The 27991-nt window shown below is 40.4% G+C and overlaps 1 protein-coding gene across 36 annotated transcripts in view; it reads left to right on the forward strand.

Annotated features, from left to right (window-relative positions):
- Positions 1–27991, forward strand: part of MAP2 (microtubule associated protein 2) — a 245669-nt gene that overhangs the window by 22317 nt on the left and 195361 nt on the right. For 22 of the 36 annotated variants that reach the window (XM_040069916.2, XM_040069957.2, XM_040069958.2 and 19 more), the window contains one exon: positions 12578–12709. The exons of the other annotated variants lie outside the window; for them this stretch is intronic. The gene's annotated coding sequence lies outside the window, so the exon portion shown is untranslated. The remainder of the gene's footprint in view (positions 1–12577; positions 12710–27991) is intronic. 36 annotated transcript variants of the gene reach the window in all.

The following is a 27991-nucleotide window of genomic DNA, read 5'->3' on the forward strand; positions in this document are numbered from 1 at the left end:
AGTTAAGCTTTTCAGGCTTTATTCAGAAGCTGGTTGTGCTTCTGAATAAAACACAGCAGCATATTAAATCTAAGCATTTCTCACTACCTAGTGCTGTCTGTTACAGCATATAATAAATTTATGTTTAAACTTTTAATAAAAGCCATTTTGTATTATTGCAAATTAATATATATGGTTTTATGCTCCACAGTTTGCCAAAATTAGCAGAAGTGATTTATAGATAATACTTGTAGTCTTTTAGTTTAGATAATTTTTAATGGTGTGCTGCTAGTGTTGCTTAAAACATTAGCAGTATTTTGAATGCAGTATTTAAAATTTTTCTAAATATACCTTTTGATACGAATAGTTGAGAATGTTTTTTGTGGAATGCAATTGGGAAAAAAAAGTCCAACTGTATGCACTTAGAGTGACCTCTAGTACTGTTCCCTGAGCAAAAAAAAACTGAATTCACTTAGGCTTTTTTTTTTCCTTCACTTGTTCTGGTTCACTGTATGCTTGCAGCATTACTCTTAGCGATAAACGGGTTTAATAATTTGTTGCAAAGCTTTAATTGATGACTACAGGCGCTTGGAAATCAGACACACATTTCTCATTTTACCATATTTATGATATTGATACTTCAGATGCTGGAATGTGTGTTTATTTAGATGGTAATGCTGGTATCAGGATGCCAGCCCTGACCTCCATCATTACCTGTAATTAGCAAGAGGTGCATACAGTTACCATAGACACAGTCAGCCAGGCCTTTCCTACCAGTCTCCCCTGCAGACCATGAGTCTGTTCTGAGACTGACCTTTGGGTGGGTGCTGACTTGTGAAAGTGCTGCCAGTGTTGCTTGATGTGCACTGAGCAGCTGTAATTATGGGGACTTCTGTCCTTTGATTCATCTGGACTAAGAAGTCTTTGAACCCTGTATTTCTAAGCTTTGTGACACTTATAGTAAGTAAGCAGTATCTGCTGAAACAATGCCTTATTCAATGCTTTGAAGTCTTTTTGTGAATTTGATTCTACTTCTTGTTTTTTAGCACAAATGGATTTGTACACTGCTATTTATGAGAGAATAGTCCTTGACTGTAACTAATTTATTTTTTAAAAGATGCTGACAATGACAATATTTAATTGGTGGAAAGCGTGTACCTCTCTGAGCCAGCAGATAAAAAAAGGCTGTTTTAAGGCAGATACTCCTTTTTTGGGTGGTGTCATGAATTTTCTGTTTTATGCCAGTGATGGGAACAGAGCAACTTGGTGAATGTGCAAGTTTTGTATTTAAAGTTACTTTTTTACTCTTTAAGTATTTTAGGACTGAATTCTTTTACCACCCATTACAAGCAGGAGGAGGGAATAAATACTTGAAAAAAAATATTGGGCAAAACGAATGTATTCCATACTTCAGGTCATGAAGTCATGTTTACTATCAGGGTCAGAAAGACTTCTTGCAGACACTGTATTGTAGATTTGGCATTATGGGGCATTACTTTGAAATACCTCTGTGGTCGACACCAGGTAATTTGCCCATTCTGCTCTGCCAAATCCATGTGAATTTAAGTACTGACATTTCAGTTACTTGGAAGGTTTGAGTTATTTTTGTTTCTCATTTGTCTCATATACTGATAAAAGCTGTAAATTTTTTTTTTCTGAAGAGGATGGAGTTTTCTTCTGCATTTTAAGTTATTGCAAGATCAGTCTGCTTATTCCAGTGTGCAGTGGAATAAATTGTTTGTTTGTATCCGGGGATGGGCGAGAGAATGAGTATTTTACCTGTACTATGTGTTTGTATTTTCTGTAGGAGTGTTTTGGTGCCTTTTTCTTGCTTGCCTAAGGGAAAGGGGAGATATGTGAAACATGAACTTTCCTTCAGTGAGAAAGTGATCTGTGGCCACATTAAAAAGGCAGGAAAAAAGGGACCAGAGAAATGTGCTATATTTTCACTTAAAAAACTAGCTATGGAGACTTGTTTCAGCTATTAGAGGTAGGTTCAGAGCTGACAGGTGAGTAGGAATAGAATTTGCCTGTTCCAGCAGCTGTTGATGAGAAGGATAAAAAAGAAGTGACTATTTCCTTATATTCACGTCTTTTCCCCATCTGAGCATGACATAATTTTCTTTAGGATTCTGTTCCTTTCATGCCCTTGCAATTGAAAAATCTGGTAGATTTATCTGCCCTACTGCTCTTACCTGCAGGCAAAGGTTGATCTAGATTGAAGTGTAATCCTCCTAGATTAATAAATAAGCCATGCCCCATGTCTGTGTCACTAAGCAGATGAGTAGCTCTTTGAAGAATGTTTTGAAGCTTGTGAAAATACTTTCTAGCAGAAACTTGCATTTTAAAAGGTACTAAAATATACAGATAGCAAAAAATGAACAAGCAAGTAAATAAAGGTACTGTATCTCTAGTCACTTGTTAATATTTCCCTTTCTGTGATGGATTTTACTTCGTAGCTGAACTTGAAAAGCCTTCACAGCTCGCACTGGTGCTGGGCAATTTCCTCTTCCATTGTAGGTCTGTCTGCATTTATCTCTTTCAGTTTGTTACCTTTCAGTTTAATCACTCATTTTGTATTGAAACATAGCTGTGGGCAGAGCTCCATCTAACTACAAAACCTGCTGTATAGATCAAACTGTGGAAAAAGAACATGTGATATTCTTCTGCTGGATTTTGTTTTGGAATGAGATGTTGCTTGTTTTCTGAGGAGCTTGGGATCATGGGCAAGACAACTGTGGGATGAACAATGCACATGAGCTTGGCGGGGCTCTGGTACAGTGGTGAGAGCACCTGCCATCTCCATCACAGGTACACTGTTGGTTTTGGTTTTATGTTGTCCTGTTTGCTTAGGTCTTGATCTACAGTAGAATCAGAGAAGCTCTTGGCTTGGAAATGATTCATGTTGCAATTTTCTGGGCAAATTTTAGCTTTGTCTCTGTATCCACCAATAAATCGATCAGGGCCTGTCATATCCCCATAGGCAGTGAAGGCCCCCAGGGTCCCTATAGACTATGCTGAGGACTGCTGGGGCAGTGGCTCTTCGGGGTACTTGGGTGCCCAAGACCAGCAAAGCAGATTCCTGGCTGCTGGGCAGAGTGGGCATTTTTTCCCTGTGTGTCTCTGAGCAGCGGCTGTTTCCATTTTGTAACCTTCTCATTCCCAAGCACAGCAGGAACATCCCGACTCTGTAGAGTTCCTCAGCACAGACACCTTTTCCATACACTGGAAGGAGTCACAAGGGCTTTTGTCTTTGCTCTAAAAATGAGTTTCCCCTGTCATGTTTGAGAAATACTGACACAATTTTTCTATGCATGCCCCCACTGACCCTGTTACTTGTACGTAACCAGTCTGAAACATTCCCGAGAGCTGACTGCTGCAAGTACGCAAGTAAATGTTTTCTGGCTTTGGCCAGAACGTTTTTCACAATAAATGGCTCAGTTTCCCCGCCAATCTGAGTCCCTGCAATTAGTTGTCACAAGCCTGAAATGTGAGATGTCTTATGCAAACTGAATCTTAGCACAGTAGTGGGAACCCGGAGAAGTCCGGGATGTGGTCTCTTGGCAGCCAGGGCTTATCCCAGCTGATTCTGTGGGGGTCTTGTGCCCGTTTGCTCCTATGATGCCTGGTCCTTGCCTGACCCTTTGGGAAGCTGGTTCAGTAAGTTGAGCTGGGGCAGTGATAGTGCTGTACAAAAATTACTTACTTTCTACCAGTCCTAAATTGTTCCAGAGCACTGGTGAAGGGGAGGGGCAGGAATGTGTGTCTGGAAGCTGAAAGGCTTTTAAATGTCTTAAAGACAGAGATTTTAAGGAAGTTAAATGCTCCATTTTGAAAATAAAGTTCACAGGATCTAACCACACTGATAGGTTGTGTTGCTCCCTGAAAGAAATCAAATTGCCCTAGTTGTCAGTTTTGCTTAGTACATTTTAAATCACCTGTTTCCTGTATAAATGGTACTATTATGAAAACTGCTCTTACCTTGGAATTTAATTTTTTTTTTCTTTTGTGAAAGACAAAGCATTGGGTCACAGTGAAAATGTTGCACTTCCTATTAGCAGTCAGAAATAGTCTTGGCACAGTCTTTCGGTGATAGTCACAGGGAGATATGTATGATAATAAACAACCCTTCTAGGCTTTCTGCTGTGCGCTCTGAACTTTGCTGTGCTGCAGCTGACTTGCTTGCAATAAAGCCCTTGTCTGTGTCTCTAATGAGGGACTTTCCTGAGGTAGAAATTGCCTTCCTTGGAATTAGGGGAGGAGAAGAAGAAAAGCTAAGCCAGGAAAGCTATTGTGAAGAAAAGCTAAGCCAGGAAACACCTGGCAACCAGATGGCCCCTAGCATGCTGCATTGTACCCACACCTTCATTAAGGATTACTTTGGCTGTCTCTGGTAATAGATTTAGAGGTTTGGGGTCATAAAGAATTAGAAAATTGTAGCCAGTTGCAATTAAACATGAGTTATTTTTAGAGGACAAAGAACTGAGCTGAAAGCTGAATTAGAGCTACTTACCTTAAATGTTAGGGCGCAAATAGTAGGGTGGTATTTTCCAGGTGACCGACAGAGTAGCCCATGCACTCCCGTTAGAGGCACAAAGCCACCCAAGGTGGTGGCAGGTGGGCTGGAGATGCGAGCAATTGCAATAATGTGCAACTGACATTATTCTATTTCCTGAGGGCAGTTGGCGTTAGGAACCTCCCTCTGAATATTCATATGTGCAACAGATTAAGGTTACTTAGACTATTAGCAGAGTACAACCCTGTGGTTTGCACTGTGATTTGTGTAAGCCTGGCTCAGTATCTTACACTTACGTTTAGCTACATTTGTTTTGTGTTTCCCCATCAAACTGCCTGCAGTCCAAGAAGGGCAGACTCAAGGTTTTAAACTTTTCAGGTGAATTTTAAGAATATTAGTAGGGAAATAGAGATCTGGGCAGAACAGTACACATTTTTGTGTTGTTGACCAGTTGGCAGCAGTTGGTGGCATGTGGGGGTCAGGAATTCAGGCTGGCCCTGTGTGGTTGCCCATAAGAATTTCCATAGAACTGCTCTCTCTCCTACGTGCTCAATATTCATCTGCTTACTTCAGCAGGTAAAAAGAAGCATGGCAGTACCGAGGTGCGTAGGTATGTTTTGGCTGTCTCACAGCTGCGCTGGGAGATGCCTTTTCTTGAGGGAGCTGCTCTGTGAGTATGTGGCTCAGATCTCCCAGCTCTTGCTGAATCCAGGGCTGATCGATACCACCTTGTAGTGCTTACCTGCTCATTGCCCTGCCTTGAAAGGTCTTTAACTACCTTGGGAGAATAACACATGCTGAAGAAACTTTGCTCGTCCAGGGGCCGTGTCGATGGAGATTGCCTTCCTTACAAACACTTTGGAGCATCTTCAGGAAGATCGAATAGGCTGTTCATTACTTACTTTCTCATGCCGTTGATGCAATAATAAGAGCATTGCTGGCTTTTATCCTGTATATTCTTTTGAGCAGCTGCTTTGCAGAGGGTTTATCTCTTTATCAGTTTCATGTTAAAATGTTTGTATGCACAACTTGAAAACACAATTGGAACACCAATTTAATTACTTGTTAGCATTGATATCCGAGCTTACTGTGACTTTCATGCAGTGAGTTCTGAGGAACCCACCTTAAAAAAACCTTGTTTAATGTATTGCTTCAGTTTTTAAGTCTACATCCTGTGGGGTTGGTTCTACAGCTAGATCCTTGGTAAAGACAATCTTAACTTCCATTATGCAACCGAAGTGTTTGTATTTTATTAGAAACAAGCCAATGGTACTCTATGACATGGCATGGGGCAGCCACATATAAATATGGAACAACTGTCTTGAAAGGGTGGATCAAGTTGTTCACTAAGTCTTTTCATTTTCATGTCTCTCTGAATCTGAAAGGCTATATGGCATTTATTTTACCTTCAGGAGTGGAAAAATAAATCTTTGCAGTTCTTAGAAGCTACTGCCTCAGATTGGGTAGTCCTTGCTGCTGTAGTTTGCTACACAGAGAGGCAAAAATATTTTGTCACTGTGTGTTGATGGTGTCTTCAACCAGTGAAAACCCCACAGCAACAGCTTGGAAAGAAAAGCAGGGGGAGTGTGCCTGAAGGATTTACTGTGCTGCTCTTGGTTTTCCCTTGAGAAGAGCCCAGCTGTCTTGAAGTTGAAATTAAAATGTAAATCCTAAATTAGGCATAATTAGGGTACCTCCTTTAGACAATGTGATGCAGGCAGCTTTAGTTTTGGGAGTGTGCAGGTTTTTGTAGTGTTTGAGCAGTGAATGTGGGAGGAGATGATTAACAGTTAGCATATTGTGTTGGTGCTCTCCAAAGTTGGGACAAAAACCAGAACACGAGTTTTTTTTCCCCACGAGTCCTGCTGCTAACGGTGTGGAAATCTGATGAAGGCTTGTACTTCTAAATGTACAGAATTACTGCTCCAGTAATACATTGGTGTTAAAATAAGGAAAGGTTCTGGTATGGGTTCTGTATTTTGTGTGGCAGTGTTGGAATGGAGAAGTCCTGGGATGCCTTGCCTTTATGGGGGCTACCATGGGCTTGCCAAAGTGCTAAAGATCTCTCTTGAATCGAGTTGCAAGGCAGCTTGCCTTAGCTAGGAATCTTTGCTCTGTCTCCTCTGGGCTTCGGTTAGTCCTTGCAAGAAGCATATTTTGCAGAAACATTTGAAGTGTTAGCACCGGCACAATAACCTCATTTTTGTCAGGGAGTTGGAGTTCTAACACTGTGTGGAACTTGCTGGAGGCCTGAGCATGTGTGAAGCAGTAGAGTTTTGGTTGGAATGGGCCTGGGGAAGCAGGCTGGGACTCATTCCCAGCTGGAAGCAGAGTGACTGTGGTGTTTGTTATTCTTGGGTGTTGGGGTTTTGGCACCAGCTTTCACACTAAATCAGCTCTTGAGAATGTTGTAAAGGTCTGTAAATGTCTCTGTAAAGGTGCTTAGGGCTCTCTGCTTGTGTCTGACACTTCAGGCTTCCTTTACTTTCTCATCATTTTTCCCCAGAACACTTATGGTGTAGTGTAGGAGATGATAATGACAAAATAGTTTTGAGACTTCAAACTTATAACCAAAAACTAGTTGTAATTATTGTTCACAATATTACTTTTGCTAGGGAATGTCATTAAATACTTACTGAGATGTGACATACAGACATTCATGGTCTAAAGAGATCGTAAATGGTCTTGAGTTTTATGGCTTAAGGCCGACATAATTTTTCAATCTCGAAAAAGGCCTCTTTCAGCCTAGCTTTTTAATAGTGTCAGTAAGTGGTCTTGTGTGTGATTTAATCATGGTCCTGTACATTGATGTTTACTTTGATGGCTCAGAGACATAAATAATATTATAGAAGTGGTTTAAAATAGTGCCTTTTCACGTTGTCTAGCTTAATATATTAACTAGGCAGGCAGAAAGCAGAGCAGATGTTTGTTTTTGTTTTTCCATACTGAAAAAGCTGTTGTTCAGTTTTGGTTTTGCCATGTAGATTTTTATGGTGACAACTGGTGAAATCATGCTATTAGTCAGATGGGAACATGCATCTTTATAAGATGTCATTTGAGATACTGGAAAATGCCTAGCTGGGCTAATGCTGTCACTTATTCTGAGCAAATAGCTTAGATACTTCCTGCAGTTTCCTGGAGTCATATCATGGTCTACTTTAAAGTAGACCATGTATTTGTGACTCCTGAGCCATGACTCAGGGATTTTTTTTTTTCCCCCCTCATTTGGGGAAGAGATTAAAATAAAGATGTTTTCTACAAGTGATCAGTTCCGAATCTGACAATTTTGTAGAGAATTACTACATTTCTGTGAAAGTTTTAAACAAACTCAGTCCTTTACTAGAGAATTATTCCTGCTTCATAATGCCATCTGTTGCTTAGAAAAAATCTTCAGGAAGTCTTTTTTTCCCTCCAAAGAGCTAAGGATATTAAAATTTTCTTACAGAACTGATTTGCATTGCTGTGAAGTTCCCCAAGGATATTCCATACTGATCAGCATTAATCTTTTTGTTGAGTTCCAGTAAACTTTTCATTGTACATCCTTTACTGATACAATTATTTATGCATGTGAATGTCTTGTGTGTGCACATACATGACTCCACTGAGCTGAATGGAACTTAATACACAAATACTACTGGAGTCTAATATTTGGGTTGCGTTAAACAGAAACAGTGTCAACAGTAGGGACATGACTGCCTATACATGAGAGTTGTCACCTGGACAGTTTTCAAGTGAAATATGCTTTACCTGCAGTCAACGCTACATCATTCAGTTTTGCACTGATGTGCATGAATCACGAAACCCTTCTGCATGCTACATTCACATGCCAGGATAACAGCGCCTGCATATACAGAAAAACTATAAATGGGAAGCTTTTCATGTGACCACAATGACTTACACAATAAGAATAATGTAATGCTGTATCGAGAAATGTAAAGAATGATAGAATAACCTGTACATGTCTTTTGAAAGATGAACATTCATATAATAACAATCTTTATGATCAATTTACAAGAAAAGAGCTATTAAATAATCTTATTTGATTCTGTTTTACCCCACTTGCCATACTGAGAGGATTTCTGCAGTATATATTGATAAGTATGACCCTTAGTCCTTTTCCCTCAGTTGTTTGGTTGTATGAATCATAACTGTGAGAACCTTAGATGGAATAAATATGTTTTGTGTCTTGTTCTGTAAAGGGAAGGTTCTGTGTTCTGCTTCCTGTTGCAGGAGAGGCTGATTTCAGCTCTGGTTGTGAGGCTCAGGTTCTCGATTGCCAGCTTTGCTCTCCTTAAGGAAGGGAGCTGTCATGCAGGACTTTACCAAGGGCCCTGGAAATCAGATTGGCTGTCTGCAATTTCACTGTGAATTCAACAGGAGAGCAGGAATACAGGGTAGAAAAGTGATTATGTGTAATCTAGAGCCTGTTTGATTCACAAAAAAGAAGTATGTATTATTAATTATCATCTTCAATTGAAAGAGCTTCCGAAGGCAGATTAAATATTGTTCGGAGCTGTTGTCTCCTACTGAGACATTCTTTATCTAGAATCCTCAGAGGAATTAAAGTCTGCTTTATATTCAGTTGGTAAAGTTAGCGGAGCATCCATTTTATAGCAAGCCTATTGCTTTCATTTATTCTCTGCAAAGCTTGTTGGAGGCAGTGTAGTAACTTGGATGAGATTGTTAATGATTTTTCCATAATTTTCTAGACTGTCCTACAAGTGAGTGGCATAGAGAACTTGTTAAAAATTATGGCGTAATTACTGACATATTGGGATTTATGAAGGGATTTCTTGCAAAGCAAGGGCAGTGTATAACAAAAACAATGGCCTGCCAGCTTTAGATCTTTTTTTTAAAGTGAGAAAGTGCAGACCCTTCAGTGTGCCGTGTACATTATCGCATGTAACTTGTGTGGTGACTTTTGGGAAGGATGAGGGAGACTTCCTACCAGTTTAGACCATGAACATAAGCTGGCAAATGAATCTAAAAACACTGGTATGTGAATATGCATGCAGGTGAGCATTCACCTGCATGTATATTCACATACCGGTGGGAATGGGTTTTGTTCTGTACTCATTGAAGCAGCAGAGAGAGAGAGAGATTAGTTTCACTGCAGTGAAGACTGGAGTGTTTCAAAGGTAACTGCCATTTCTATTCACTTTATGTGGTGTTCTATGGACTTGACAGTTCAGCTGTTAAGCATGGACTGTGATCTCTGGAAATCTTTTGATGAGAGTTATTTTGCAGTAAAACAACTAGCATACTTTATAAATCTTGATGTGTCAATGGATGGTCACCTGCTTAAACACCACCAATCAGTATTTGCTCTTTAGATATAAGTGAAATCCGCACCTGAATTACGAATCATTGGACTTTAGATAATTTTAGTTACTGTATCTAAGTTTCATTTTGGCATTTTCCAGTCAAAGACAGAATCTGGTTTTGGGTGTCTTTCCAGTTGTGATTGGGGCCTTTCTCCTTTAGCAAAAAACAGGTTTTTTGTGGCATCAGTGCCAGCCTGTTCATTAGGGATAACAAGGAGTCTGTGCTTGCAGACTGTTGCAGGATTAGCACCTAAAGTGTGGTTATTCCCTTTCCTGCTCTTCAAACAGTGCATACCCTGCTGTGGCACTGTCCTCAGAGCTGTCAAGCCTTTGGGGCAAAACTCATCCTTTGCTTGCAACAGCCTGTGTTAAGAGAGAATCTGCAAATACAAATTTCAAAATTGTAGGTGTATTATAAAAATCGCAGGCTACAATCTGCTCTAAAACTGGCTCCTAAATATATAGAGAGAACTATGTTGATGCCAAGGGATCTAGAGAGAAAAGGCATGCTTGAACTGAGCATTTTGCCTGTGTTCTGTGGTCCTGGACTCCTGTGCTCTGTCTGAGGTAGGTGGTTGTGCGTGTCTCTGTCTCTCTGGTTGGACCGACAGTGGCCGGTGAATGCTTATAGAAAAGGCAGCCACCTCCTCTGCCCAGCATCCCAAACTAGTGTGGGCAGGCAGGGGACTGCTGCCTTTTAGGAGAAACAGCACTTCATGGTCCCTCTGTCCTCCAAGGATGTCTGGGTGATTTTGTTATTTCCTTCATGGTTTTCATCTCAAGAGTATTATTTTGGTGCAGGTTCTTAAAGCTCCATAACACTCTTCCCAGATGCACTGGTGATATCACCATGCACTCTCCAGGTACCTACACAGACTTCCTGATTCATAAATGTTCATTAGTTCGTATCATGGACATTAATCCCATAAGCCAGCTCCAATCAGCAGCTGAATTGGGGCCAGATTTAGGGCGGGAACCAAGTCTCTCTTTGAGCTCAGGGAACATAGAGGAGAAAAGGGCAGGTCTTAAATCAGTGTGTAATTTATTGTTTTGGTTTTCTTGAGGCCTTGAAGCAATGCAGTGCAGGTTTTTTGAAGCTGACATAACAAAATACTGGGATATGCTGCCAAGTCCACGTGGGTGGAGAAAAAAAGGAGGTGTTACTGATTTTTATAAACACTTCTGAAGAAAGACAGAAAAAAAGGAACGGACTTTCCCAATGGTTCTCTGAGAATGTAAATGCTGTGAGTATTTTGGTTAATGGCAGAAATGGCATTTCCTGTGCTGTCTTTATTGCTTAATTGCCTTGTCCTAGTTACATAAGTTGTATTTTATCAACTGGAGCATATGCATAGAAAACCAGTTGGAGAACTCTACAAGTCATTCATCACTTTCTCACAATTTCCAGCTGAATTACTCATACTCACAGTTGTGAAAAGAGAGCTCAGGTATTCTGCATCGAAGCATTGAAGTTGCATCCTTTCACCTGTAAACTAAATTTTTTTTGCCTTATATTTGATGATATATATAGGTGGAAAATTTGAAAATTAGCACAAACATCCATCATTTTCCACAGAGACAAATCCCAAAAGTTTTTAGCCATTATGTGACTTCTTTTCATCCTTGATAAAACCTTATTTCTTGTAGTGGTTGGAGACAAACTAATTGTCACACTTATATTTGCACCTTATGTGGTGAGGGATGCTTGTCACCAGCCTACATAATCCATTTTCTTTACAGCAATATATTGATCAGCCCAGTATAATGTTTTATTTATGTAACCAAATCTAAAGAAGATACCTTTTTATGAAGAGATTCTACATGTGCATGATTAATTATGGCAGAGGTGTAAATAGTGCTCAGGTAATTTTGAGCTCTTTAAAGGATCACAGTGATTTTTAAAATATTTGGCAGTGCATGGTGTGGCCTGGAAGTGCAGACTCTCTATTGGCTTTTGACTTTGATTCGTAGAAGAAGCTTGGAACTGTCTGGACTCATAGCACTGTTTGCTCTCCATTCTGGTCCTCTTGCCAGGCTGATACAAGATGGCCCTCTAAAGGTGCTGTGTAGTTTTTATTAATCTTATTGTCGAATGCACTCTACATTAAAAGAGTGCTTTGCTGTTGAGAGCTCTGAAATGCTGCAGAGCTGGGGCAACATTACTTGAAATAGCAATGACCAACTCAGTTCCAGGCAATCAAAGGAAGGAGATATTGGAAGAAAACAAACTAAAAAATCTAGCCCCAAATGGAGCAGAGGACACACTGTTTAGAATAGCAGAAATGTGGGAGGCTCACCTCATATTGTGTGTCTCTGTGAGAGCAGAGATTTAAATTATATAGTGACTTTTAGTGAATTGGAATAGTGAATGGAGGAACATCCGTGGTTTTGCCTCTTTTTGCAAACCTGACCTGAACCTGCTTGCTGGTGGAAGCTGTTAGCTGTGGAGCTGTTGAACCCAGCAGTGAAAACAGCCTGTTGTACTAATCACTGGGTCAGGTGGTGGGGCTGCTAGGTCTTGTTTGCTTAAATTGGCCTAGTAGGTACTAGGGTGAGTACCTAGTGGTACTAGGGTGAGTAATATACTCAAGATTTGTCCTGGTATCTTCATTGTAGGCCAGAGGTCTTACAATGTAAGTTATTAAATTACTGTAGATGAAACACCAGAGAGATTGGTCCTCGAGTCCCCTGGGGACTGTGGAATTGCAAATTAACTCCTCACAATTTACTTAATCAGAGCATGTATTTATTTTTTCAGAAAACCTCCTCTTGTTACAAAAGTTCATGAAGCAGCTAATTGGAACAGAGGTACAGCTGGGACGCTCAGCTTCCTTCAGAGAGTAGCAAGCTCCTTTTGTGCATTTCTGTGCCAGCTCTCTACGATGTACTGGTACGTAAGGACTTTATGTTGGACCTCTGTCAGGGGCAGATGGGCCCAAAACTCCTCAGCACTCACTATGGAGGAAGACTACTGTGCTGACACTGCCTCATACATAATGTGGCTTGCTCCTAGTTTTCAACATGCTCCTCTTGGTTCTTCTCACTGTAATTAATGCTGCAGGAGATATTTTTGTTAATGCTATTTGTCTTTCAAAACAAAAATTTCTACTCTTTTGCGGTAGGTTGTAAGGTGATACTTCTCCAAGTTCATTGGACTGGTGGTGTCAACTACAGTTTGTATGGTTTAGATTGTAGGACAGCTACAGAGCGTGAGATCTTTCCTGCCAGTCTGAAAAATCTGGATCCTCAAAGAAAATGAATACAAATGTTTGGCTCTTCTGTGAAGTGATCTGTTGCCTTCCATGTGCTTGCAGGAGTGGATTGTAGGGGCCAAAACCTATAAAGCTGATATTTTAAAAAGTATCTGAGTGAAACATAGTGGGAATTGGGATGCACACAAATCCTGAATTTCTTTGTACACGGGCCCAATAAATCCTGTGCAGCCCATGAGGGCTGGCTGCTGCCCATGTAACGTGTTCCCTCATATGTAATCCAAGTTAAGTGTTTTCCTTCTGAGCAGCTCAGTGTCTGGGTGGGTGACTGCATGGAGGCTGCCCAGATGCCACCTGGCTGAGGAACCTGTTGTCCTCCTCTCAGTTGTCCCAGAGGACTTTGGCCCTAATGTTGACGTCCTAATTCCCTCCATGCAGTGTAAGTAAGACCAAAGAAGATAAAAGCTCTTAGGTCTTGAGTACAGGGACAATGTTTGTCCTCAAAAAGTATGTAATTATTTCAGCTCATGAGATGGAATGGGGGAAAAGGTAGTCCTAGTTAAGTTTTTATTTTGAGAGAAAGAGAACATGAGGTGAACTTGTCGCTCAGTTTACCTAATGCTCATTAAATTTATCTTCAGTGTGTTATGTTCAGGTTATCTAATGGGCTTGCAATTACTCCTTCTCTTTTTTCACCCCCAGTTCTCATCTCTGCTATCATCGACGTGAAAAAAAGCATTCTATGGCAATAGGTTTGCTGCTCTAAATGAAGGGAGTTCTTTTTAATAAAAGTTGATTTAGTGTCTAGAACCAGAAAAGTAATGGCTTGTCTCCTGGATCAGGTGGCTGTCGTGGTGAAGACCAGCTGGCACAGGAGCTTTTTGTTTTGTTCTTGGAGACAACTGTTTTTCTGATAAAGAAAGATACGCGACTTTAGGAAATTGGGAATTAAAGCTACTTTAACATGTGGTGTCAACCAAAAAAACCTGAGTGTGCTCAAATATCAGAATATTATTTTGCTGTAATTAAGACTGAGTTTCCATCATAAAGACTTACAGTATCTGTAGGGATTACAGGATAATAATAACTTGGCAATTAAAAAAGAAAAGAAAAAATTGTCAATTGAAAGTTGGCTTCAGATATATTCTCCTGAGTAGATTTTTTTAACCATAACAAAAATAAACAGTTATATTTAGATTGTATCAGATAAAAAAATTCCTAGCAGTCCATCATTTGGGGTTGGATATTTGTGGTGAGAACTGCCATCTCAAAAGGAGAGATTCAGAGATTCCGTTTTGGTGTTTAAAATGCCTGGTGGGATTTTTATTGTTGTTGTTGTGGTGGTTGTGTTTTTTTTTTTTTTTTTTTTTTTTTAAATAAAACATGGTTAGCTGTCCTGTAGTGTCTCCAAATTCTAGCTCTGCTGGAAGTGCTAGGAAGTGAGGTTCCTGGGTGGTGGTGTTGAGTCCTGGCATGCATCTGTCTGCCCCTCTAGAGACCCAGGTATGCTTGAAGGTGTGTCCTTGCATGCCGTGGCTGTTGGTGAGGGCTAGCTGCTTCACCATATGCAGCATGCTGTGACGGTGCTATATGGATGCATGTCTGTGGATACAGATCCTGACCCTGCAGTGCGCTCTGGAAAGGGCCATTCTGCTTCCACTGCTTTGAAAAGGAGTGAATTGCTCTGGGAAGCCGTGACTCCGCTGTGGCTCTGCCTGTGAGCAGGCTGTCCATTCCCCCTTCTTCCTTTGCTTTGAGGAGAGCTAATGCCTTGCACAAAAACCAAGTGATTTCCAGGAAGTCATTCCAGTCTGCTTTGCAATAATTCTCTCTTTGAGTGAATTTGTTTGGTAAATTAGCAGTAATGTCTGGCATACTGAGTGCAGAGTTTCCTGAAGGGAAAACAAATACAAAATTGATAGGAGAGTTAATTTATGTGTTTCTGTTTTGAAAAGAAACTTTTGCACTGTTCTGGAAGCTGGATGAATAGTCCTGGAAGCGCAGGGAAACAGAAGCAGGAAACATGAAGCTTGAGTGCAACATTTGAGGTACTCCCCTGTGCAGAGGGTGACCCGGAGACTCCAGCCTAGCACTTTGGTGTGGAGTTGCTGAAACAATCCTCTCTGAATAACAGATCTTAGAGTTTGTTTTGCTGTTTTTGTAATAAATCAGTTGTGAATTCTTGTTTGCATTATTCATCAGGCCTCAAAGATGGAGGAATAGGTTTTAATGAATTCGTGTGCTAATACTTTTCCATCAATAACTGAGTCAGTTCCTGGAGGGCAAGCATCTGTTTCCATTTGAGATGTGTGACCATTCAGACCTTGCCCTCTTTGCTGATGCTGCCACTGAAGGGGCCAGCTGCGTGGCTAATGGATCTTGGGACTCAGATTGCACCATCGTGGAATTTCATGCAGGCTATTTGCATAAGGGTTGGGTGAAGCAGCACAGTGAGTGAGGCCTGGGAAGATACATTGAAGATAGGCAGTGCTGTGGTACCTCCCAAAAGAATTCTTTGTTTGTCCTCTTCTTGGAGCACATGTGATTGTGGCAGAGATTACTGCTTCAGCCACTGATGACCATTCCTGGCTGAGACAACTGTGCTGCAGGCTCTCTCTCCCAGTTTGCTGATCTGAGTAACTCTACTAACTTAGCTTGGTTCCACAAATTCCTGTGAGTAGCTGGATTGACAACTTGTGGGGAGGCAGCCCCAGAAGGAGATAGTGTGTTTATGGTGACTGAGGAGTAGCAACTGCAGAGCGACCAATGCATTTTCTTTTGTAGGCAATATGGGAAGGCCAGCTTTGTGTTTATTTTTAAAAAAATCTTTCTTGCAGCTTAGAACTAGCTCTCTGTTTAGAGTAAGTGTTTGCATTTGAGCTTTGGAATTGCTTGTGGTCAGAGGTACTAGCAGCATCTTGCAAGTGGACACCTTAGCTAATGCTTGGTCCCTTTTCAGTTTTGTGACATCTTGAAAAGGGAGATCAAAAGACTTGGTAAAACTGATGGGGATGAGTGGGCGAATTGAAAACAAAATGGTTTGGTCCAACCTGTGATTGAAGGAAGATGTGTTCCTCTGTTTTGTAGACAGAGTACTTTCAGGTGTTTGCCCCTGCTGGCAAGGACTGCATGGGCCATGTGACAATCAAGGGTATTCTCTGCTGCCATAGACCAGTGGTGATTCATAACTGGGTGGGTCATTTAATTTCTAGCTGTCAGGTTAGGAATTTTTCCTTTGGTTTGAACAATCTCTTTTTACTAGGCCTTCTCTGCAGAGTTAGGCTTGGCTTGCCCCTATGCAGGGATGAGAGGCTCGCTGGCAGCAACTGCATAATTTGCATGTGCAGGTTTGAGTGGTTGTCCTGAAAAGTCTGATAGAGTCAGATGAGTTCTTAGGTTTCACTGCCTGACCAAAAGATGACAGTGATTTGTTTAAAGATATTCTGGCTGCTTAATTACATACCTTATTTTTAGAGGGTTCCAGTCACTTCAAGTGAGGGATCATAAATAGCTAAAATGTGTTCCTTTTCCAGACTTTTATATAGTTAAATGGATTGCATGACACTAGACCAACCTCTCCAGCCATTGAGGTGCTCTTGTTCCACAGAGACTCGAGTTTGTTTTTAGAAGCTAGTGAGGGTTTTACCTTTCATTCAGGCTCAGTTTTCTGAGTAATTTAAGTTTTATTATGTTTTCTTCTTTGTAGGGAGTCCCATCACTGAGAGTTCAGATGCTTGCTACTTTTTGTGTGAGAATATAGTCTGTCACAGCAAGCAGTGTGGATAAACCTGAACCCCACATTGCCACTGCATTTCTGGGAAATTCCGTAACAGTGGTATAATGTGTCATTGGAGCTACTGTGCTATTTCCTAGTAAGATGTAGCTCTGAGCTGGGGTTGTATCCATAAAATGTTTTTATTCAGATGTAATACACTGGATCGGGGTGTTTCTTGCTTTCAAGACAGAGGAAAAGCATTAAATCTCCAAAATGCATCACAATGGGAAGACAGGTCTCATTGCAAAGTAAGTTAGGAGAAAAGGTTTGACAGAGTAAATCAGAATTTCTGGTAAGCATCTTGTCTTAAATCTGTCTTTGGGAGTGGCAGTCTGCAGAATTGTAGTGCTTTCCTGTCTCAGTTGCACGCAGGTACATTGTTTTTAGCTGAAACATGCTACAATCCACCCGTGAGACAGGTGAGCTCTGGAATCACAGCTAAGTATGAGTAGAGTATATTATGACCAGTTTGAGGTTCTCCAGTGTAAAAGCATCATTGATATGTACTGGAATGAATCCAATGGGTGATTAAGGGGGGGAACAATGTGGTTTTAGGAGACACAGAGAGGAGAATGTTTTTCTTCCATCTGCCAAGAAGGGAGGTTATTCAGGAGTTTCAGTGCTGCCTTTAGGTACCTTGTGGGTAGGGAGGGTATAGAACAGGTGCTGCCAAACTTTTCTTGAACTGAATGATGGGGGAGCCAGAGCAAAGCATGCAAGTTGAAACGGGGTGAATTCCATGTAGATATAAAAAACCTTTTTGTAACATGAGGGTGGACAAACACTGGAATAGAGTCTGTGGGGGGGTTTTAGACTCTTCTGTCCTGGAGGTATTTTGAAGCTCAGCTGGATGAGGTCTGGGTGAACTGCTTGGGGATAGGTGTGTGGATAAGAGACTTCAAGAGGCCCTTCCAGCCTGCGTCATTCTGTGATTCTAGATCTGTGTAAAGACTGTGGCCTCTTGAATGGAAACTGATGAGGAGGATCAGATGTGCTTGAGAGTAGACAGCTCTTGTGTGGCTTGTGCAGCTCTCGTGTGACTCATGGGTTGAGTTCTAGTGTTGACTTTGAGTGTTACAAATACAGTAAAGCAGGTGTGCAAGTCCTCCTCCCATACCAGCGCGTGCTCTGCTGCCTTCTGGTTCGGAGGGTTTGCTGTAAGCTCTTGAACAACAATTTTGTGTCGATGTGGTGGAGTTGTGAAGAACAGCAAAGAAACATCTGCAGATGTACAAAACTAGCAGAGTAGCTTTCTGAAGCAGACTAGATTTTTTCCACTCCTGTATTTGTATACGCTATCTGCTTATTAAAAGGAGCTCCTCTATGTGATGTTCCTGGCCTGGCAGAGAGTCTTTTTTAAGTGCCAGGGAAAGAGCTGTACTGCTTTTCCTGAAGAGAGAGGGCACAGTGGCCCAGATGGGTCATCAGAAAATCATAGCAAAGATGGAAAGAGGGTGGTTTTGTTTACAACACTTAACAATTAGGCTGCTCAACAACCACACAACCCATGGACAATGCATGTCCAAAACAGCTGATTCTTCACAGCAGCTATTCGCTCTAAGCATAAGAATGTGTCCACTGATTGTAGGTTACTTTTTTCCTCCTCTGGCTAGTCTGTGGGTGATAAATGTTTTTACTGAGATCAAGCTGCTGGCTGTTGTTATAACTTGTGCCAAGGTTAAATGTCTCTTGCCTGGTTAAGACTGACTTTTATGAGGTAGGATGTGAAAAGTGAATGAACGTGGGAGAAAACCAGGAACAATACCAGCTTCTGGTTTGTGTCTCAGTACCATCTTGGGAATCTGCTATGGAAATGCTTAGACTAAAAATGTCTTTCTTTAATGATTGAAAACATCTTTCAGAAGCTCTTAAGTGTTTGAGATAAGCAGCACCTTTCATATGTGGCTTATATCAGACTATTATTAAGATTTATTGCTTTCACAATGATCTCTTCATTCCAGTGCATTACTGTGCTTGGGCTCTATGCCAGATCTGAGCCCTGCACAGTATCCCTTAGCAAACGAATATGGCATGGGAACATATGAACATGATATTTGTGTGACCATCACTCTAACAGCAGAATTTCACTGACCCCTCCCCTGACATTTTGCCTAGTAGATTCTGATCAGACAAAATTAGTCGGTATGATTTCTCTGGTGCTGAAAGCTTCACATGCACTGCAAAATGGAGTGTGAGATGATCTACCATAATGTATTTCCTGCACAAATCTCATTGCTTCTCTGTTGTGGGGAATTGTCACAGCGATAATTCTTTAGATACATTTGCTTTCCATCTGTCTTGGTGAATGAGAAAGGGAGATGAGGTAGGGGATCTAAACTTTGTTTTCAAGGTCTCACAGGCATCACATTGCCTATAAGGCAGTATGTTGTTTGACGGCTCAGGGGCTGTTTGCTTAAACTACTGGAATTGAGCTAGGACCGCTTTTCTCAGTAACAGTATATTCTTTGGGAGTAAAATGTTTGTTTGTTTCTGCTGTTGTAGTGTTACTGTTACACAGTATACTTGATATGTTGTTTGCATTTGTATTTAGTAGATGGATCACACACAAAGAAACTCTGAAGAAGCAAACCCAAGCCAGCCAAACCAACAACAAGAAAATGAAAACATTTGTGTCTGGGTAGAGATATTTAATTAGTTCTCCTCTGTGGTCTCTTTCTTATCTTGCTAACATTGCTTTGGTCAGTATCAAAAATACATTCTTGTAGTTTCCTAAATATGTATTTGGGTATTGCCCCAGACAGCAGCTGTGGTATGTGGTTTGCTTATGTGGGAGAGGGAACTTGGAGGGTTGGGAGGCAGCTGTGGTGTGTGATTTGCTTGTGTGGGAGAAGGAACTTGGAGGGTTGGGAGGTGCTTGTGTTCTGGGATCTCAGCCTTCACCTCTCTGTCCTCCCTGCAGGAACAGCTGGGAGCTGTACTGCTCCCTTGGATATGTTTGGTGTCTTTAAATCAGAAACTCTTCAGAAGTTCTTACAGTATTTCTGATGCAGCATGACTTCAGATGAGGTCCTGATTTCCTCTGTGGCTCCATGTCATATCTAGTATGAAAAAAATTGTCTGGTAGCATTTTCTTTTCATGATTGGTGAGTTGTTGCATACCACTAACCTTTTCTTAACAGGATGATAACTTTATTTCCATTGATACTTATTATATTAAATACAAAAAACCCCAGTGTGCTACAGCCAGTAAAAGTGGTCTGTGAATGGTAAACAAAACATAATTTTTTAGTGTCATGATACTAAATTAATTTCACTTGCGTGAAATAATCCCTCATTTTCTGTATTGCTGTTCTTGATTTGATACTTCCTTCCTGCAATTAATTGGTTAGTCAGCTTTGGTTGCTTTGTTTCACTGCCTCTGTACTACGGGTGAGGTTTGTGCAGGAAATAATGAGCAATGAATGGAACTCATTGGCTTTAGGATTTCTGTTTGCTTGCACAATTAAATATGTTCTAAAAGGCTGAAATACCAAATATATTATTGCTGCCACTACAAAGCCGGGCATGCTGCTTACATGTTTAAAAGTAATTTTTTAGGGCTGACTGAATGACAGGTTTCTTCCCCCCTACTGGGTAAAAGTCTGAAAATATTAGTGTTTCTTACAAAATACCCTGTAGAACTACTGATTGCTTAGATTTACAGTCCTTTAGAATATTACTGACACCTTAAATTAACTGTGTCTGCACAGGTAAACATATATTCTGCTAATAAACATATTTTTAGATTTTGATGTTCTTAACTAGGACTGACAGAACTGTACCAAATATACATCCCAGGTGTGTGAGGAGATCTGTTGTCCAAGGAGATAGGTAATTTTCTTTGGGCCGCTGTTATTCTGATCTTCTTGGAGCCATAATCCATGAAGGCAGTTGGGTTTAAGGGTGTCAATATTGTTGTAAATGTGACAATAAAACAATTGCTGTGAGAAACCTGATGGATAGTTGATGATCATTAATCAGTACTTTTTTTCTTGTTTCTAAACAGTGGAGAACAAAGCAGGTTGTCCATCAAATGAGTACAGAAATTATTGTTAATCCTACTGAAGTGCCTTCTGGTAGTAATGAAAGCTGCATTAACAATTAAAAAGAACCAGAAATAAGTATTCGTCCAGATGAGAAGTTATGAGGAAGAGATAAACAAGGCAACATTAATGGGCTGTGAGAATTGTCTGTAAGTCAAAAGAACAGAAAATAAAATCAGTCTAGATTTCAGCAGCTAATTCAGGACAGAACATCACTGAGGGCAGCAAGCCCCAAACTTCATCAGTATTTAGGGTATGTTCTGATATGTCCCAGGGTATGTATTTATGTTCTGTTTTTCTTAATTGAACTTGAAGATGTTGTTTAGATCCTAAAGCAGAGCTTTCCCATTTTTAATTCAGCTTTGTGGAAGTCCTAGTATGTGCAGAGAGTTGTCAAGTGGAGTCTGTGGAGTTGCAGCAAGGCTGAGAAAATGTCTGTAATTCTTGAAATTGGGACTTAAATTTTCCTATATCTTAAGGGATACTGGAGCTGAGTGTCCTTGTTGTAGAACTATTTGTGCTGTAGCAGAAACTGTGTGCTGCAAGGGAGGCTGCCTAGGCTAGGCAGCATAATTACTTATGGCAAGGTGTTCTGCACACTAGAATAGGACAAGGATGGAGGAGAGCTGAACACTGATTCATCCAGAGTTACAGCTATGTCCTGTTGTCCCCACACATCAGTAAAGTATCTGCTCTCTATTGTCCCCAGCCTGCACATGTACTTCCCTTTAAGGAGGACATTTGCCTTTCAAGGGCTGCAGAAGGTGGATTCTCCCCTGAGCTGGTCATGCTGTCAAGGAGGGCTGAAAATGTAGAAATTTGGCTACTGGTACTTTTAAAGAAGTGGGTGGCAGCAGCTCCAGTGTTAATAGCAGAGCTGTGAACTGTGCTCCAAATGACTGAGGACCAGGTGCGAGGTGTTTGTGTTAGCCTTGCTGGGTAATGAGGTATGATGTCCTACCAGCTGCTCGCTGTGCTGTACCATACCCACTCACTCAAATTAACCCTTGTGGTGCATCTTTCTGCTGAAATAATTCCTTAGCAGAAGACCTGCAGTAGCTGTTTCTCTTCTGTGTTGAAATTTTTCACCTTTTCCTCTATGGGCTGTTTCGTTTATTTGATGGGGTTTTCTTGCTTTGATGTCTCCCTCTTCCAGTCCCTTCCTTCCCACAAGGTTAGTTTTTTGATCCTATCTTATTGTATAGTCCTGGCATTCCACAGGATGAGAAACATAGCATATGGCTGGATGCTTCTGAAAAGAGAGGTCGAAGAGTTATAATTGATACACACTAGAGTAAATATGCCGGACAGCCCTGGACACCCATAGAGGACATTTATGATGTTATGATGTTTTAACCTATTGCAGGGTAATTTATGTTAGTTTAAAACAGTGTATATTTTATCTGCATTTGAAAGGGAGAACACTTTCCCCTTCAAACACTGCATTAAGTTCCCCATGATCTTTAAAGCACGGACTTGCCTGAAATTGTTGACATCTCTGGACACAGTATATGCTGGCAAACAAGGAAAATGTTTTTGAAAGTGAAAGGACAATGTAAGGAAGAAACAAGGAAAGTTTTTTGAAAATGGAAATCAGGCCAGCCTGGTAGTTACATTTTAAGGGTGGGGAGAGAAAGGCAGTGAGACATCTGTGGTTTAATCCCCTTATCATTGTTTTCACGACAGTGGGAGCCAGATGAGAAGTCAGATTTGCAGGGAGGGCTAGTGAGAAGTTATGCGCATGACTGGGTTGTTGCTGGGCTTTCTTTTGCGCTGCCACAGCTAGTTTTACTTGTGTACATGCCACTTGGGTGTGTGTTGGGCAAGACCACCTTCTAATCGAAAACCAGCCCAGTTCCAAAGCTGGCATCAGCAGTGACACACTCCCTTCCTGTACAGTGGAAAGAGAGTTCAGCAATATGCAGCAGATGTTGCCCATTGGATGACAGATGTATTTAAAATCAGTTGTAAAACTGGATTTTGGATTTTGCAAGTTAAATTGAACAAGAATGCATGCTATTCGATGTTCTGTGTGCTTTAAGAGAGAACTATATTTTTGATAGACTGAAGTTCTGTGAAAGAATAAAAATAAGTCTTGGAGCTCTGCTCTGTGAAATGGAACACTGAATTGCACCTGGGTATTGGAAAGAGAGGTTTAGTCCTTGTTTTGTATATAAAATCCATGTGGGTGATTATATACACCTACTTTGCTCTGTGATGCAAAGATCCCTGATGTTGTCCAAGACCCAGAAGTGGACATATAAATGGAGACATGAGGACAGTCAGGTTGTGAACAAGTGTTGCACTATTGCAGCTGTCGAGCTGCTGGATGTCAATTGTGCTTCTGGTCCTTGTGGTCAGAGTAGCCACCTTTGGATTCTGTCACTCAGGACTCTGTTCTGGTCTGTTCTGCTGCCAGAGTGACTTGGTGGCAGTGAAATAGCTGGGTACAGTTGTAGTGAGGGCTCTGAAAGCTGGGGAGTTACTTTGGTTGTGTTCCAGACCCAGCCTTTGGGTTATTATGTTGCAGTAGCACTGCTCTGTTGTGGTTTTTTTTTTTTTTTTTTTTGTTTTTTTGTTTTTTTGTTTTTCTTTTAGTTTTGGAGGTGTATGCTGCATGTATGGGGCAAAGGCCAGACAAATGTCAGTGTCAGTCATTTTTGGGAACTGAGAGATGAAAGAGTTTGTACTGGTACATTTTGAGGCGTTCTCTGAAATCAAACTTCATAAAGAGTAATGTGCTGGGAAGATCATTTTAAGGGGTAAACAGTGACAGAAAACCAGGGCATTTGCAGTACCCAATGCGCTTCTCACCAAGGCCTTGAGGTGGAATTGTGGTGTGGCATTCTGCCACTACCTCTGTTTATTTTATCTTTTCAAGCATTTCCTTTGAAATATTTTAATTGTGTCCTTTTGAAGTATCATTTTGATGATTTGGCAATAGGTGGAAATAAGATGCTGTAACATATTGTGGCTGCCTGAGTGGCTGAGTGGCTGTGCTGATGGGAAAATGATGGAAGGATCAAGAAATTACTAAGTAGAATATCCCAGCTGTCCCAAGTACTGAGACTATAGCATATGATAGAACAAAACCCCCATGTGTTGCAGAAAAGCACAGGACATAAAAGAAGTAGCACTTAAATGTAAAAAATATAAGATAAATACACTTCTAAGAGATGTCTTATCTTTCCTTATATTGCATCTCATTTGAGAAGGGAAAGGAAAACTGTGATCAGGTTCCCAGCTCTTCAGTGAGTGCTTTGAGGACTATCTGGTTCTTTCTGCTGCATTATGCGGGTGGAGTGCCCTGCTTTGTCCTCATCTATTGCCAGCTTGACAGAGATACCATGAAAAAGAAGGCTGAGGAGACGTTCTGACCATCTCTGCCACCCTACTATTGTACTGCATGGAGATCTCTATATTATGCTACTGTATAATATACTGAAAATTCTCATAAGAAAAAAAAAAATCCTGACCAAAGTACTGGCATCTTTTATAGTTTCAAAACATTCCTTTGGGGAAGAGGGCATGACAGTTGTCAAACATCTCTTTATGGTGAATTCAGTGGCCTTGAAACGAAGTGAAAAAAATAGAAGGAGTGAATAAAATGCCTTTCCCCAGAAGGCTGCTATTAGCAAAAGAAACTCCTGTAATGTATTGAACATAGAATCTCCTTTTAAAACTATGATATGTTTAAGAAAAGAAAGGGAGGGATTTCCATTAGGGAAACTTGAGATCTATGGAATAATTTCCAGGAATGGAATATAAACTAGAAAACTAAACTAGACTAGAAAAATATAAACTAGAAACATCTGATCGGCACAAAACTGAAATGGTTGGGAATGTTTTCAGAGTTTGGTGTGTTATTACAGGCGATAATTTAGAAAAGAATCTGAAATGTTTCAGAACAAGTTTCAGAAATAGTATTTTATTATTTATCTAGTAATATAAATTCTTCTTTCTGTAGCAGCAGGTACTAGTGAGTATCTTCATTAAATGTTACCATATAGCATGGTTGCAGAAATTAATTTTAATTTTATGTACCATAATGAGGATGGCTTGAATAATATAAGCAGACATTGAAAAGGATGGGAAACTTTCACTACTGTAATTTATAGGAAATAAAAAAAAATTTTTTTCCTTTGTTTCTTCTGAACTACTTGCACACTGTTTACAAACAGGTCGAAGTTCCAAATGTTTCAGTGTCTGGTCAAATGAAATCAAGTGACCCTGAAGGATAAAGGTGACTTGACTGAAAATGGAAAGCTTTTTGCTGTTGTTATCTAAATATGTTTTTCTAAGACTTTACCTGTTTTAATCTGCAGGCAAGACATAATTGAAAAAGGGTGTGTTCCCATGGTTGTTTCATTAATCATGATAAAATTAGATATATCAAAAAATTCATCCTCTTGTATTTGCTTAAAAGTTCTAAAAATGTAAGTGGTCAGTAAGCCTATTACGAAGAATACAGAAGAGGTAATATTTTTATGATGGCTGCCAAGGCAGCTCCATTAATTAGCCTTTTTCGCTACAGCAGGAAAATACTGAGATATTTGATTTTCTTTTTCCCATGGCCTCTGCAAAAGGAGTATATTGTGCACTTTTTCACAAGGATACTTGCAAGCACAGATACTGTTTTTAAAATAATAATAATAAACAGAATTATGTCTTTTTTGCTGGAAAACAACATTGAAGGTTATGTTATTGTCAAGCAGAACATAATATGAAAATTCTTTATTTCCCCTTATAACATGCAGTTTGAGTGATCAACTTTAGTTATTCTGATTATTTTCCCTTAGCTGTTGTCTAAATGTTCAATGCTGAATATAATTTGTCTTTCGGAAGTTGCGTATAGAATGTACAAGCTCCTCTTCCTCCGTTTATAAGGCATAATTCATGTGTGTATGCTTTCCTGCAAAATTAGGTAATTTGAAAGTCTGGTTCCTTGGTATGGAACTCCTATTTTAGTAGAGGGGCAAGGCTCTGGAAGCTCATGGTGAAGTGTTTGCAATGAGAGAATGAAATCCAATGACATTTTTTGTTGTCTTAAATACCTTAATAAGATAAATGTCACCAGTTCAACATTTTTTTTAATTGGAAGATTGCTGCTCTGAAATTCGTAAAAGTATTATGAAGAAAAACCAAAGTCTTTTTGTTGCAAGGTGGAGAAAAGACTAGAATTATCCACAAAATGGCAGACGGAAAGCAGATTTAACTTAAATTTTTTCACAAAAGCTGCATGATTTGTATCAGCATTACATAGCACCAGAGAGCTATAAAAAGTTTATTTGATTACAGGATTAGCCAGGCCGCAAACACCTTTTCACTTTTATTTTCCTTCAGAGGCTATTGCTCCAAGAGAGAGCTGCCTTCCTGGGTGCTTTGTACAGGGGCAAGGGGACACTCATGGCCAGAGGCCGGGCCACCTCTCGCTGCCTGTGACATTGTGCTAGTGTCTCCGTGCTTATCCACAGTGTGATGGAAATGAAGAACTTGGGCTTCCCCTGCGATGCAGGACAGTTGTCCCTGGCCCAGTAACAGTGTGTTTGGTAGTCATCCAAAAGTTGCTGCTGTGTGCTGAACAGTTGTGGTCTCTGGTCTTGTAAAACCCACAAGGATTTTCCAGGCATCTGGGGAAGGAGGAGCAGAAAGGATCCTAGCTTGATCTTCTTCAGAGAAACAGCCAGTACTGTGTTTTCAGTAATTCTGTGTATCTATATCTGTGTGTGTGCGCTACATCCTCAGTGGCTCATCCAGTCTGGGTTCATGCAGGGTAAAGATCGTTTGCACAATTTAGCAGCACGTTTTAGCTTTTTACTTTTTGGTAGTAGAAATCGCTTATATTTTGCTTGATGGAAGAATATGGTTTACAAGACCCAGTTCTGGGTCATATTTTATGTGTGTCTAGTCCTGTTACCCTCTTCAAAAGGCACAGAATATTAGGTGTACTTTTTTTTTAAGAGGTGATTAGGAAATTGTATTCTGTGGTCTGTACATGCTACTGTGTTTTCAGAGATTCCTCCCCTAAAGCTAAGAAGTATAAAGAATTGGTATAATCTCAGCCATTATCTTGGAAAGCAAATGTAATTTTATCAATTTATATTCTAATCTGACAGGAAAATAAATCCTTTAATGTGTTTCCTTTGTGCCATGTTAAGCAGGTCTTCTCTAAAGAAATCTTTGTTGTAGCAGCTTACTGAACAATTCACATGATTTCAGAGATAGGGATAGAATATGTAGGTGAGTATTTTAAGTGATGGTTAGTAACCAGAACTGGTGTCCTGGACAGGTGTGAAAGGCGGAAGCAAAGCTGTCACTTCATATCATTAGAGTTAACACTGTATAAGGTGATGTGAATGGTTTCCTTGTAAAGATAAAACACGGAAATAAATAAAACCCTGAGTAACCACTGGGGTTTTTTATTTACCCGTCTCTTATTCTTCAAGAAAAGGACAAGTGAAAACATTCTCTGATGGGGATGATGAGGTGTATTCTCTTTGCTTGCCTCATTTACCTTGGTTGGTTTTTTATTTACGGTCTCAGGTGGGAAGTTGTGCTGTGGTTCTGTGCCTTACTTTAAGGCAAGTACTTTCTGAGCAAATGGGAATGACAGAAAGTGCACAGGCTGTGGACACGCAACCAGCTCAGGTGTGCTGAACATCTTACTGATTGTTTTGCTTGCCTGCAGCTCCTCTCTGTTCTGCTGCAGTGGTGTTAGACCTGCCATGCTATTGTGGTGGCATCCTCTTCTGTGCCTTGGCAAAGTAACTCATCTGTGCTTAACAAGACCTATCTTCAGTGCTCAAGAGACTTGCCGGTAAAAGTGGGTACTGGAGCTTTCTCTAACTGGGGTTGTTCTGGTTTTTAATTCAGCCTTTATCAGACGTTCTCTCCTTAGGGCAGAATTATCCAGTTCTTTGGTTCAGTTACCATTACTGCTGGCATATTTGCCTTTGTGCTAGGGGCATTGCAAAGTAGGCCCTAGCCCTAAAGACATCATCAACTCAATGTACCCTTGTTTGTAACTGTGAGTTTATTTGACTTGAGTTACCGTTGCCAATTGTTTCGTGGTCATTTGCTCTGTTGAATGTTCTTTCTTCCATGGTCAAGTACAGATGAGTCTGAGGTCTTTATAGCTAGAA

This window comes from Hirundo rustica, chromosome 7, assembly GCF_015227805.2.
Source record: "Hirundo rustica isolate bHirRus1 chromosome 7, bHirRus1.pri.v3, whole genome shotgun sequence".
In the NCBI taxonomy this organism is placed as follows: domain Eukaryota; kingdom Metazoa; phylum Chordata; class Aves; order Passeriformes; family Hirundinidae; genus Hirundo; species Hirundo rustica.